Source organism: Homarus americanus, unplaced genomic scaffold, assembly GCF_018991925.1.
Source record: "Homarus americanus isolate GMGI-L3 unplaced genomic scaffold, GMGI_Hamer_2.0 scaffold55047, whole genome shotgun sequence".
In the NCBI taxonomy this organism is placed as follows: domain Eukaryota; kingdom Metazoa; phylum Arthropoda; class Malacostraca; order Decapoda; family Nephropidae; genus Homarus; species Homarus americanus.
This window is the reverse complement of record NW_024724199.1, coordinates 7,672-22,241: the sequence shown is the minus strand read 5'-3', so window position 1 is coordinate 22,241 and position 14,570 is coordinate 7,672. Positions and strand designations below refer to the sequence as shown.

Below are 14,570 nucleotides of genomic sequence, written 5' to 3'. Positions count from 1 at the left end.
GATTTTTGGTGTGTGTGTGTGTGTGTTCCTTTCCTTCCTTCCTTCCTTCCTTCCTTCCTTCCTTCCTTCCCTTCTTCCTTCCTTGCCTCCTTCCTTCCTTGCCTCCTTCCTTCCTTCCTTCCTTCCTTGCCTCCTTCCTTCCTTCCTTCCTTCCTTCCTTGCCTCCTTCCTTCCTTCCTTCCTTCCTTCCTTCCTTGCCTCCTTCCTTCCTTGCCTCCTTCCTTCCTTGCCTCCTTCCTTCCTTCCTTCCTTCCTTCCTTTCCTCACAATAGTATTTTACCACTATCGTGCCAACTTTGAACCCCTGTAATCCTCCTCCCTTCCTCCTCCCTCCTCCCCTGCACCAGCTCACACCCATAAGCCTCACTCTTTTATATACTGTAGATATAGTGTATAAAAGACACCCAGAATACCTTTCCATTGCCGTTTCACAAGTTTATACGACAACTTGGGTAAAAGAGACTGCCAGAGTTGATTTTTTTTTTCCAGGGAAGTCGTGAAAGAAATAGTGAAGATAATGACAGTTTAAGAAGCGGAAGAGGGTGATAGGGTTGGGAAAAAAGAGAGGAGGAGGAGGAAGAGAATGGATAAAGATGGGAGTGAGTGGGGGAGTTGAAAAGAGGTGGAAGAGTAGCACAGTGCCATGGAAGGTGTACAAGGGGACAGTCGTTTAGTTTTAATAGCTGGGATTTGTGTTGCTCCAAGTGTCACTTTATTGGTCATCACGGAGAGTGTGTGGGAGATGATTGACCACATAAGTTTGGCTCTCTGGGAGTTTGTGTGTTGGTCCCAAAAAACACCAAAAAACCTGAAAATGATAACAAGACTATTTTCTATTTTTGAACCTTCTTCAAGAATCTTTTCATTATCAATTAATTGATTATCAACTTTTGTTGGGTTACTTTTTATTCCTTACCTTTATTGAGCGGCTTCCTCACGTTGAGCACTAGTTTGGTCTAAAATTATACAACTTCTTCACAATGAGTTTCAAGCTATTTTAGGGCAAGCCACTAAAGGTTCAACTATTTTATTCATTTCTTTATTTAGATTTATTATATTTAATAACACTCTCGGGCTTCTCCCGTATGTATTTACTAGATCCAGACACCTTGCGATAACTCTTGCGCTTGCTTTACCTTTGTGACTAACTTTTATTTTATTTGGTTGAATCAACCATACCCAACACATACTTGCTCATATAGTTCCCCAAGGGACGCCGGGGCTTCTAATACCATTTATAGTGTTAGTAGAAACTTTAAGAAATATTATTCGACCAGGAACTTTAGCCGTTGGACTAGCAGCTAATATAATTGCAGGGCATCTTTTGTTGACACTTTTAGGTAATATAGGCCCTTCTTTGTCTTTGACTTTAGTGTCATTTTTAATGTTAGCTCAAATCCTTCTTTTAATACTAGAGTCTGCTGTTGCAATAATTCAATCGTATGTATTTGCTGTCCTTAGGACTTTATATGCCAGAGAAGTTAACTAATGTCATCACACGGACACCACGCTTACCACTTAGTTGATATAAGACCCTGACCTTTAACAGGGTCAGTGAGAGCCATAATACTAACCACAGGGCTTGTTAAGTGATTTCACCAATTTAATATAGACTTGCTCCTGCTAAGATTTTTAGCTACTATTTTAACAATAATTCAATGATGACGAGATGTAACACGTGAGGGGACCTACCAGGGGCTCCACACCCAAGTTGTAATAAAAGGGCTTCGTTGGGGGATAATTCTTTTTATTGTATCAGAAGTATTGTTCTTTTTTTCTTTTTTCTGGGCATTTTTTCATAGTAGACTTTCTCCAACAATTGAAATTGGGATATGTTGGCCACCAGTTGGTATCCAACATTTTAATCCTTTCCAAATTCCGCTTTTAAACACAACTATTCTTTTGTCGTCTGGAGCTACCGTAACATGAGCACATCATGCTTTTACAAGGTCAAATCACTCGGAAGCAATTCAAAGTCTTGCTTTAACTATTTTTTTAGGATTATATTTTTCAGCTCTCCAAGCTTTCGAATACATAGGAGCTTCTTTTACAATTGCAGACTCTGTCTATGGATCTACTTTTTTTGTAGCAACTGGTTTCCATGGGCTTCATGTTATCATTGGAACTTCCTTTTTAGCTGTTTGCTTCTACCGACTTTATAAATGTCACTTTTCTTCAGACCATCATTTTGGTTTCGAAGCAGCTGCTTGATACTGACACTTTGTAGATGTTGTGTGGTTATTTTTATATATCTTTATCTATTGATGAGGAGGCTAATTAATTTTTTAGTATAACAAGTATATTTGGCTTCCAACCAAAAAGTCTTGGAAGAGAGAGGCTTGGTACAAGGGGTGGGGGAGGAGTGAGGAAGAGGTGATTTTTTTTCTTGCTCCTGTATAAATAGACGGCTGTGTTTATCCTATTCATTCCTACCTCTCTAACATCCCCTCGTCCATATCATGCCTTCCACACAACTTCACCCACATCACGTCATCCACACAACCTATTCCCACCTTCACAACTACCACCACCTCCTCCTCTTCCCATGCACCTCCAGAACTAATTGCTATTACCACCACCACCACCACAGTCCTCACTACCACCACCATCTTCACTACCACCACCATCTTCACCACCATCCCCAGCACCTCACCCAGCCACCACCACCACCATCCCCAGCACCTCACCCAGCCACCACCACCACTAGTGCGCCGCCGCCACCAACGTTGAGGCACTTACCGAAGTGTGAAATTCAAGTAATGGGTGGAGAGTGTGCTGTGGAACCAGTTATTGGCGCTTCCCAGCACACTGTGGCGGCGTTAATGGCTCACAGTTATCAGCACCTCCAGCCTCCCTCTGTCTTTCCTGTCTTTTTCCCCATCTCCCTGTATCTCTCCTCAATCTCTCTCCCCAGTCTCTCCCCAGTCTCTCTCCCCCAGTCTCTCCCTGTCTTTCTCTGTCTCGTTCGCCACACACTCTTTCTCCACGTTGGTCTATGGGTTGGTTAGCCAATCAGTCAGTCAGTTAATCAGTCACTAAGTTAATTAATCATTCTCGGTCAGTTCATCAGCCACAGTCAGTCACTCAGTAGGGCAATTAATTATTCCTTAAACCAAGTCTTCATTTTGTAACTCCTTAAGTTTGTTGGTGAATTTATATTTTCTCTTGAGTCACATCTCTATCGTAAGTGGGAAAAAAACACATCAACATTAAGCTTAGTTCTAGATTGGTTGTCTCCAGTCGTCCCAATGGTTGATGACAAAAACAACCCCAAGAGCCTGATTCATTTACATAGTGATGGAAAAATTACAAAGGAATTTCTTGTGTCGTAATACATCTATAATGGTAGTAAGATTGTGTGCGGTGATTGTGTGTGGTGATTGGTATGGCATTTTACCTTGCTGTGGTCTTATGATTAATTGTTTTGTGAGTTAATTAAGTTGTACCCACATTTGGCGTCCTTAGCAACAACCGTCGTAGTTAGGAGAGAGATGATTGGTTGCTGGTTAAGTGACGTGACTCACTTAGCAACCAACAGCCAATCAGCTTGCATATATCATACCTAAAGCCGGAATTTAGTGGGCTTTAGGTAGACTCTAGTTATCTTAGGGTGAGTTAAGGTGGTATTACAAGAACAATTGCTTATCATAATGGTTAGTATTGGTTATTGTGCTGGAGGTGGTCAAGGCGATCGTGTTCTCGGTATCAAAGGTTCAGTATTCGAGCGAGAAATGTTATGGCGTGTGGAGAACACTGTTGTGGTGCTTCTGGTGTCTCGAGGGGTTAGGCGCTGAGACTTCAAATTGGTAATAAACTCACTTAAAAAAAAACAGATAGTTGATATTAACGTTATAGTGAATCTTTTGGTTTTAATTGTGCTGTCAGCGTTGATTGAGTATTAATGATGATGATGATATAATGACGATATGATGAAAAAAATGACTTTAGCCAATACGGTAAAGTGTGTAATATATTTCTCAAGGAACATTAAGCGGCGACAGACATTCACTCAGTTTTAATCAGTGTGACAATCTGACCTTTTAGAGGGGTAGTCTTACGTCTAACCTTTCCAAATAAACTTGACATCTTGTCAAGTTTATTTGGATCCCGTCACATATAGGAATAACTGCCTGTGATTCCTTATCGACTTGCCAAAGAAGCGACACAAGAAGATATTGAAGCCACCCTCTCCCTGAATCATCTCAAATCTCGTATACACGCCACACAACGAGAAGCATTCGACGTAAAATGGACACACCTGAAACAACAGGGCAGCGTCACACTATGCCACTATGACGCTGTAACCGGTGACTCCAACCGCCACTACAAAGAGTATCAATCTCTGACTCGATCTCAACAGATTATGTACATGAGACTGCGCCTAGGGTACAGGTACCTATGGGAGTACATTGGCAACCCTGAGTGTGGCCGCACTGTTTGTAAACTTTTTTTTTTATTGGGCACCCCCCCTCCCCCCTACATCCTTGTGTAAGGTGAAGCGCAGAAGCGTTTACAGCGCCCAACAGGGAAGCATGCTAAGTTCATGCTTGCCTTTATGTCTCATGAGTTAAGGGCGTAGTAAACTTTGTGGCCAACCCGACTCTCACACCCTCTCTCACTACATCCTCACTTGCCCTATGACCTCCTCCTACAGGTCCCCAGCCTTACCAACACCTCTTCCCTCCCTGACCAGATATCCCTCCTCCTAGTCACAGTCCTGGCACTTGACATTATTAGGGACCTGCCACGCTTTGCTATAAACAGATGAAATGTACCGGGAATTTTCCTCCCCCACACACTCCTCATTCTGTCACTTTATGTAACTTGCTGACAAAACCTGTGACCCTTCAGGCTTCTACGCCCTTAACTCATGAGACATAAAGGCAAGCATGAACTTAGCATGCTTCCCAGTTGGGCACTGTAAACGCTTCTGCGCTTCACCTTGCACAGGATGTAAGGGGGTGCCCAATAAACTAGCCCCCTCCGGGGTAATCTGTAATCTGTAACCTTTGACCTGTAGGATGAAACAACCCAAACAATTGTGTTTTATTGTAAACGAGACTCCAGGCGTTGTTTCGTCAGGGCTGGCGACCGTTTCTTGAAGTTATATTGAGCGGATATTGGAGCCTGCAGGCGGGGGATTTGTAAGAGAAAACCGGCGTGTTTGTGTTATCTGACTTTGTGACCTGCTTGCTCTTTCACACGCCTTCATAACAAACCCTGGCTGCCTATATCCGTTTCCAGGGGGCCTGTACTTGATCTGTTTACGTTCGTGTTTCCCGGATATATAGATTCTCGGGAACGGCTCGCTGCCTCCCAGAAATTTGGTGGTGGTCACAGGATCTTGACTCCTTTAGATGTTACAACTTCACTCCAGGTGTTAATGCTTTGTGTTTGACTTCAAGGATGACTTAATACTTTTTAATAATATATATGTGACAGCCATCAGGTTTGGAATACTCAGCACATATCACCACATGGATTACTGTCATATAATATCACACAAGTTTTCACTTATAAATACAGAGGGTTAACACTACTCTCTCATCATCACATGTTTATCACCACTCACCATCACATAGGGTCGTGTCTCATCACTCTTAAGTCACCACATCACATCACATTACATCACAGCCAACTTGTCACTTTTCTGATGGAAGTTCGTTGACCTGTGCTTCATTCGTTAGTGTGTTGTGTGTGACCCTTTGTTGTGATCTGTTGTTCATTGAGGTAATTGGACGATATTGTATAATAATAATAATTAACGGTTTATTGAAAGAGCTTGGCAGCCAGAAGGCTGAAAATATACAGTTACATATTTGGGAATGGATGTGTGTGTGTGCAGTGTGTGTGTGTGGTGTGTTGTGTGTGTGTGTGTGTGTGTGTGTGTGTGTGTGTGTGTGTGTCTATGTGTGTGTGTGTGTGTGTGTGTGTGTGTGTGTGTGGTGCTTGTGTGTGTGTGTGTGTGTGTGTGTGTGTGTGTGTGTGTGTGTGTGTGTGTGTGTGTGTGTGTGTGTGTGTGTGTGTGTGTGTGTGTGTGTGTGTGTGTGTGTGTGTGTGTGTGTGTGTGTGTGTGTGTGTGTGTGTGTGTGTGTGTGTGTGTGTGTGTGTGTGTGTGTGTGTGTGTGTGTGTGTGTGTGTGTGTGTGTGTGTGTGTGTGTGTGTGTGTGTGTGTGTGTGTGTGTGTGTGTGTGTGTGTGTGTTAAATAAATCTTCTAATAGTGTGTTTTTCTCTATCCTTTGGCAGGTAAATGTCAGTGGAGACTCCTGGGTACACCTGAAGAGGAGGTGGTGTCGTAAACAATCCCCCGTCAGGAGCCTGAGTAAGACGAAGAAGGTCACCTGCTGTTGGTGTGGCCTTCTGTGTCAGAGATTTATGCTTGTGTACATGTTCCCAAAAAAGTATCTTCACGGAGGGGTCCGATAAATTTCATAATGAACAATGTGACTCCTGTTGTCTCGGTAGGGTTGTCAAAATCCTTCGTCCATTGTGTCATATTGTCTCTCACAAAGAAAGTAAAGATACCTTTTTTGGAGCGAGTTTATAGTATAGCGCAGTGTACCCAGGAACTCTTTGGTGTATACTTGACCTATATAAGAAATTTTCAAAGGGGGTTGAATAGGGAGAGTGGGATTAGTAAAACACACTGCCAATTAGTTGTTTTGACGATGGCATTAAGAAAGGTGTGATGCTCAGGGTTAGGGTGTTCTAATGTCTCTACTGTTCCTGAAAGTTATTTAAGAGACTGATGATGATTTTTAATGTTGTGTGTACCTTAGGACCCACTAACCAAAATAACTGTGGGAGGTGTGGTTATACTGTGGCTCAGGGTCTGCCTTTTCTCGGAAAATGTGACCGTGGTTAGGGGAGGGGGTCGTACTCTGGAAGGTGTGGCTGTACTATGGAGGGTGTGACCCTACTCTGAAGGGTATGGCTGGCTGTATTCTGGAGGGTGTGGCCGTACTCTGGAGGGTGTGACCGTACTCTGAAGGGTATGGCTGGCTGTATTCTGGAGGGTGTGGCCGTACTCTGGAGGGTGTGACCGTACTCTGAAGGGTATGGCTGGCTGTATTCTGGAGGGTGTGGCCGTACTCTGAAGGGTGTGGCCGTACTCTGGAGGGTGTGTTCGTACTCTGACTCATTATCCAAAAGCTGTAGGATGAAAGTAAAGGTATATCATTCTCACCTTTTGATTTTTATTCGTATTTTATATCTAAAAAGAATATAATGACGGTCTTTGACACCTTCTGTATCCGAATATGGCACTTAACCTTTTCTCCTATGAGTAAATAAGAAACTATTGAGTATAACGTTTCGCTTCACTTTTAAAAATCACAGACGCGTAAAAGACGAGTTTTTACGTTTGGTTGAAGCAGTTGTAACGAGCAAATATATGCCATTAATTTTTACACACAGCTGAGACCTCACCTTCTCCTTATTATGGGAGGAGGTGTATTGAGTTCTCTCCCTCCCTCCATCTCAGAAAAATGTGGACGTGTGTAATAATAATAATAATAATGATAATAATAATGATAATAATAACGATAACGATAATAATGATAATAATAATAATAATAATAATAATAATAATAATAATGATAATAATAATAATTAACGGTTTATTGAAAAAGTTCTGCAGTCCGAAGGTTGAAAATATACATTGGACATAAATAACTTGTTACATACATTGACATTGGTGGATTATCAAAAGCCTTCATTAGAGAAAGGTAAAGGAACATATAGGTTAATGTTTACGGTGAAGGTCACGTAGGTTTGTGTGTGTGCTTTTGTTTATTCTATGTAGATTGTTCGTACTCTGGAAGGTTGTGTTCGTACTCTGGCTGGTCCCATTGAGTTCCAGTAGTGCGGACCTGAAGTTTAGTGGTAAAAAAAATGAACTCAGATTAGTTTTGTAATTATCCGGAACGAATAGAAAATGAGCTTCTCTTCTCTTCTCTTCTCTCCTCTTCTCTCCTCTCTTCTCCTCTTAGCACTAGCAAACACGGGTTCGCTCCTCCTCAGTATTGATTTTATGAAGCCAGGAGAAAGACAAGAGAATAAGACTCATTTCTCTCTCTCTCTCACAGAATACACAGAGTAGGGAGGAGGGGGGGGGTGGTGTAGTAGATAGGGAAAGAGTAGGAAGGGTGAAGGGGTGGTTGGATGGAGGGGAGGGGAGGTGGTAGAATAGATAGTGGAAGGGAGTGGTTGGGTGAATTGAAGAAAGGGGGGTAGAGAGGACTTGGAAGAGGAACGAGAGACTTAGGGAGGAAGAGAGGGAGGAGGAAACAGAGAAACGAATGAATTATGGTGGTAGGATTGAGGGAAGGAAGGCGGGAACAGAAAGAGAAGAATGAATGAAGAAAGAGGGAGGGATTTGGTGAGTAAAAAAAAAAAGAGGAGAAACTTCAGCAGGGAAAGAGAGAAGATTGAATAAAGTTGGGTTAAGTAAATAGAGTAAGTGAAGGAGGGAGGGAGGATTGGAAGGGTTCTTATGGAGGAGGAGAAGGGAAGATACAGTGGGAGAAGGAGGAGGGAGGATTGGAAGGGCTCTTATGGAGGAGGAGGAGGAGAAGGGAAGATACAGTGGGAGAAGGAGGAGGGAGGATTGGGAAGGCTCTTGAGGAGGAGGATGGAAGATAATGTGAGAGAGGAAGAGGGCGGTGTCTGGGGAAAGAAAAAAAATAAGGAGTCATTGTTGTTGTTTTTGTGTGTGTGTTTTTAGGGAAAGGAAGAGAGGAGGATGTTCGGGATTTTACCTGGATTGCTGGGGGCGGGAGATGTCTGGCCACGGTAACCTTTCCCGTTGACCCTCGGTATTGTGCGTGGCTTCTTTGACGTCGGGGGCTGACGGGGTTGTTTTTGAGAAGAGGGAAGCTGTGTGTGGGTGGGTGGATGGGTGTGGGGAGGCTGACGGGGTTGTGTTGTGTGTGGTGAGAGAGAGAGAGAGAGAGAGAATTTTACATCAAGGAAAGTTAAAACAAAATGGGTTACGTTGTGTCATGCATCTGAGCCGTAAGGGGAAGAAGAGGAGGAGGAGGGAAATGTGCAAATTATACCCAATATGGAGGAATATGCAAACGAATTCAGATAGTTGCGTGTGCCAGGTTTTAATGGGCTGGCCGGAAGGGTGAGTGAGGGATGCTGCTCTGTCCTTCCTCTCTTCCTCACCTCACATCAGGAGAGAACGAATAAATGTCACATAAATCATCTTTAGCGTTAAGGGGGGGGGGGGAGTCACTGCAGGGAAAGGTGTAAGGTATATAGAAGATCTCCCCTCCCCCCTCCTGCTTCCCCCCTCCTCTCCTCCCACCTCGTGTTTCCGCGTTTGAGAATGTCAGGGGTGAATGTTAAGAGCCAAGCGTACGAGCCAGAATGGGTTTAAAATCGGGCGTGTTAGCGAAAGGAGGATTTAAGATGCTGCTGGGAATTGGGGTCAGATTTCTTGCACCTAATTTGTGAGATGTTTGTGGAAGAGCTTTTAAAGATTAACTATATGGTAAACCTTTTCTTTATACGTGGTAGGAAATGTGTTGAAAAATGTGAGAATTAGGGGAGGTAATATTCTCGTAAGCCCAATAACAACAGCAATAATAATAATAGTAATAATAATAATAATAATAATAATAATAATAATAAACATTCCTTCAATAATAAATAAATAACATTAACGAGGATAGGAAGTTTCTGTAGAGTCCTGGCTATTAGGGGGGTAAAGTGATGAAGGTAAACCAAACATATACAGATGAACGACTCTGACTGGACCTCAGCACCACACATACGCACAAACTTACCCGAGCGACGAGTTGGTAAAAATAACTCTTTGTTATCTCCAAAATCTGAGGTAAAAATCGACGGGAATGAAAATCTTTTGACTGGAGTTTGTGAATCGGAGGTGATTTTTTTCTTCATCTAAACTATTTTTGTCCCTATACTGTATATACCTGGGGACCTTGTTGTGTAATATACGAAGACTATTAATTTTTATTGTCCTGGTGTGTATGAGTGTTAATTATCTTTTATGAGTTACCTGTCACTGTTTCATATTAACAAATATATATTATTTTTTATGGGAAACGGTTCAACTTGATGATCCCAGAACCACTTCATTCATGTAAAGTAATAGTGAAATTCCACGAGGTAAATTTACTGTTTGTGGGGGGAAAAGTAACAAGATAAATGGTAAATAAAAAACTGTGAAGGAAAAACTTAGACTGTAAAATAAAGGTGTTTGTATAAGACTGTGGAGCATCAGACAGGAGTATCCCTTACACATCAGCCAGTCAGTCAGCCCTTTGATGACTCTTACCTGTTAGCTCAGTGACTCCTCGCTCTCAAACTCTTATTAAATTCTCCTCTCCTAGTTATTGAATATTATATAAATATCTTGAGTGTGTTGCATCTGAAGTAGTTGTGGAATGAAAATATCTTGGGAGATCTTAATTTTAGAAACGAGAATTCACCAGAGTCGAACTATTTTACGGTAGACAAACACCCCCTCACCCCCTTCACTTGGCACTGCAGAAAGGGTCACTCCATCTCGCTGTATCCTCGAGGTTCGCTGCAGATTTTTCTCCTTCACAAGTTCTCTCCCCGAGTCATTAAAAACACAGGTGACCAAAGATTGATCATTAGCGCGGGGTTGGTCACATGCCCGGGAGCCTCTGGGAGGGGAGAAAACTTCTATCAGTTGGACAAGCACCAAAGACGTTTATAGGAAGACGAAAATTGTTTCCACTTTTAATGCCTTATTCCGTCGTGAGTTTAAAAATGCTTCAGTAGTTTCGATTAGCACGAGACCAAGTGAAGCTGTGTAAGGGAACGGTTAGGGGCTTAAACAATCACCGCCCCCCACCCCACCCTCACCCCCACCCCCACCCCCCACCCCCAGACCACTGATGATGGCCACCCCACTTTGTTTACCATTTTGAACGTGATCCCTTCCAGTATTACACGTTCTTTTGCTGATGAACTTGATTCTATTTCTTTAGTATCTACCTTCCGCCAAGTGTCTCAGTAGATCGCTTAAATAATACAACTGATTCGAATACTATGTTTAGCCCTTAGCTCAGTGGGGAGCTTGTGACCTATAGTTACATTGAGTGCCACCAGGACACAGGAAACTTATGTTATACCGATTACTAATACCACCTGTAGACGGTATTTTACACCGGCTGAATGTATACCAGTGCTTTCAATAGAGGACATGTATCCAAATTACCACGACATGAATGAGGGTGTTTCAAAGGCTGGTTGTTGTTTTTGGAAGAGAAAGCAATTTTGTGTTCGAGTATAATGACATTAGGAGAGAGAGGACTTACCATGCGGATCACCAGTGCTCTTAATAGCGAGTCTTTTTACATCTTGTTTACCATTGCCATCGAGATTTGGCAATTGCTTTCGGGCATAAAGCACACTGTAGCGGCAATCATCTGGTGCTTGAAGCCACTAACGCAGGGGGAATTAAGGAGATGCTAACGGCTAGAAACATTATAAAAAAAAAGTGGAAAAAAGTGCTCTTGTGTTTGCCAGTCAACGGGACGCTTATTGCAGTGATGGGGGGAGTAGGTGGGTCGTGGGTACGTGTGGATGAGATTCACTCCGTCGCTGAATACATCCACCACATTACCTCCAGGTTTATGATATTGAAGCTCCCGCGTTATAGTGCTAGATCGTCGCCTCCACACCTGGTTGATATATCTAGGCTATACATTTTTTCTGTGTAGCTGGGAATTACGGTAATGTTTGTTGACGTAATGGGAATAGTTTGTTTACTAATGTGTAATAACGTTATGATAATTTGGAAAGTTTAGGATTATGAAGTAAGTCGTAGTGGTCATTATGGTAATGGCGAGTGTAAGAATTTTATAATTATTAATGAACTTGTTATTAAAGAAGGCGCTGAAGAAGTGGGTGGGGGAGGTGGTGTAGAAGATAACGAGGGAAGGATAGGAGGGAGGGAAGGATAAGAGTTAGTGAGAATGTATTTTCATTAAAAGTTACTCTTTAATATCTGTAAATGGTTTTGACATACCATAGACCACTTAGTCTTTTCTGTCATAACTAGACCGCTGTGGCATTAGTGACTGGTAAAAAGCCCTGATTTTGTCGTATAAGAATAGCATCGTTAATTCCTGTGCACATAATTATCTGTAGTTGTAATTTGAAAGGGTTGTTGAAAATTTTCCCCTTGTCTTAAATCATCCTTTCACCCAAATTTTCCCTTTCACCAGTATCTATCTTCTCCCCCTCCCCACAAAAAAAATCCCTCTGCAAAAATCTTTCCCTCACATCGAAATCTTCCTCTCAACTACCTCCATGTGTCAGAGAGAGCGGCAGTAAAGTAGCAAGACGGTGCTCCGTAGGGTCGATGTGGCGGTCATACATTATCGGAGTTATCGAGAAAATCTGGAATACGGAATCAACGGGAGGAGGAGACGGTGCCGATGGACTTGTCTTCAGCAGTTTGGTTGGTAGTCGGGGTTACTGGAGCCAGACCAGCTGAGTGGTGGTTGGTTTGGTTGGTAAATAAAGATATGATGCTGAGATACTTTAAAATAATAAAACAATAAATTACTAATCAAGAGAAGAATAATGAGAAGAAAAAGATTATATCAGGGGGAGAATATTTTGATGCAGGTCGTGAAAGTTCCTTAACATCCCTTAATTAAGTCCCATTATGACCCCCCCCCTTCCCAGATCCAAAAATCCCCACATATCTGCCCCCTCCCCTAAAATGGCCCTTAAATTCCCTACAAATCTCAGTGTGATAATTAAAACCGTTCACCTTGGCGTATAATGACTCAGTAACGTGGGATAATGAATCACTTATAAACACAGAAGAATAATGATAAACAGTGGCAGAAAGTTGTATACTGTTTTTGGTGTTATATGACCCAGTGTGTTGTGTTTTATGCGGGTTGGTTGTATTATGGTTTTACATTGAGGAGGGAAAGTGAGAATGGGGTTGGCATAGTCTCCCGCACCCCGAGAGAGAGAGAGAGAGAGAGAGAGAGAGAGAGAGAGAGAGAGATGATGAATTCAGTGCAGAAAGTAATTATTTTACACGGAAGCACCTTCGACCGACCTGACGCACGCCACTTTATTTCGTTGAAAGATCCATTAACTCTCAAAAGAAACATAATTTTCTGCATAATTTCATTAACCAGACACGCACTCATATGGGAGAATCCCCAGGAAATAAATTTATATTAAGTAATTAAAACAAATACATATAATAACGAATCCTAACTAACCACACCTCGCAAGAAAGTTTACATTGAAAATAATGAAAAAAATAAAGGGATTTTTAGTCATAAATTAATAGATGGGAATAATAATAATAATAATAATAATAATAATAATAATAATAATAATAATACGCTAAGTAAACTTAAATAAGGCTGAAAGAAAACTTAACCCAGCTCAGCTCAGCTCAGCTCAGCACAGCACAGCAAAGCAAAGCAAGAGAGACGTAATTCTTCTCCCAGTTGAATCGCAGTAACCAGAAAAGATTTTGAGGGTGCAAGACGAAAAAAAAAAATCTTTACTTTCCTCGGGTGTTGAAATCGTATACTGCAACCATCATCATTTCCTTGAACATCTGGTTTCATGGACCGTATTGGGACATAGTGGAAAATGGACCATAATGGGACATAGTGGTAAATGGACCATTGGGATATAGTGCTAAGTGGACCATATTAAGACAGTGTTAAATGCACCATATTGGGACATTCGGCTAAAAGAACTATACACTATTCCCAGTGAACATATATTTTGAAGAAGAAAATGTTCAATATAATCTAGAAGCGTGATACAATATCCTTTTTTGAACTAATGTAAATAGTTAGCGTGTTTTCTCCTGGATTAATTGAGAGGTGGGTGTATCTGGAGAGTTCTCGTATCTTGATGTAATGGGAAGGGGGGGAGGTAAGGTGATTAAAAGGAAAAGGTGATTGGCAGGGGTGAGAAGGGGCTATGGGAACGTAATTCGAAGGTGTGATGGAAGGGAGGAGTAAGATGGAAGGGCTAGAAGGATGGAAAGTGAGGGATAGTGAGGTGGAAAGGGGAGCAAGATGGAAAAGCTGGAAGGATGGAAAAGTGAGGATGATAAGATGGATGGGCTGGAAGGACGAAAAAATGTGGATAGAATTGAAGGAAATAATTAATCGAAATGGAACGGAAGATAGAAAACAAGAATAGAATAAAATGTCATTGACTTCGTTATTTTTACCATTAAAGCCATGCCTGTTTTGCGATTTGGGGATAAATTTACATATGTATCACCTTACTGCACCTGGTTTGGTTAATTAACACGTACACAAACACACAAGGTAAACGGAGGTGGTCATTGTGTTATTTTATCCCGTGTATTTTTTTTTCTTTTTACGGGAATTAGCCCACCCGGGCACAGGTCAAACGACCCACAACGGAGCCTGGGGGGCGAAAAAAAAAGAACGGAAAGAAATTGAAAATATAGAAAAAAAGGTTATACTGTATTAATCTACACCACGAAGATGCCGGAAAACCAGCTTTTTAAAGTGAGACAGATTGTAAGAGCATGGAAACA

General features: G+C 41.9%; 1 pseudogene; it reads left to right on the top strand.

Annotated features, from left to right (window-relative positions):
• The first annotated feature begins 1,473 nt into the window (after positions 1-1,473).
• LOC121864080 lies at positions 1,474-2,266 on the top strand (annotated as a pseudogene).
• The last annotated feature ends 12,304 nt before the right edge of the window (positions 2,267-14,570 follow it).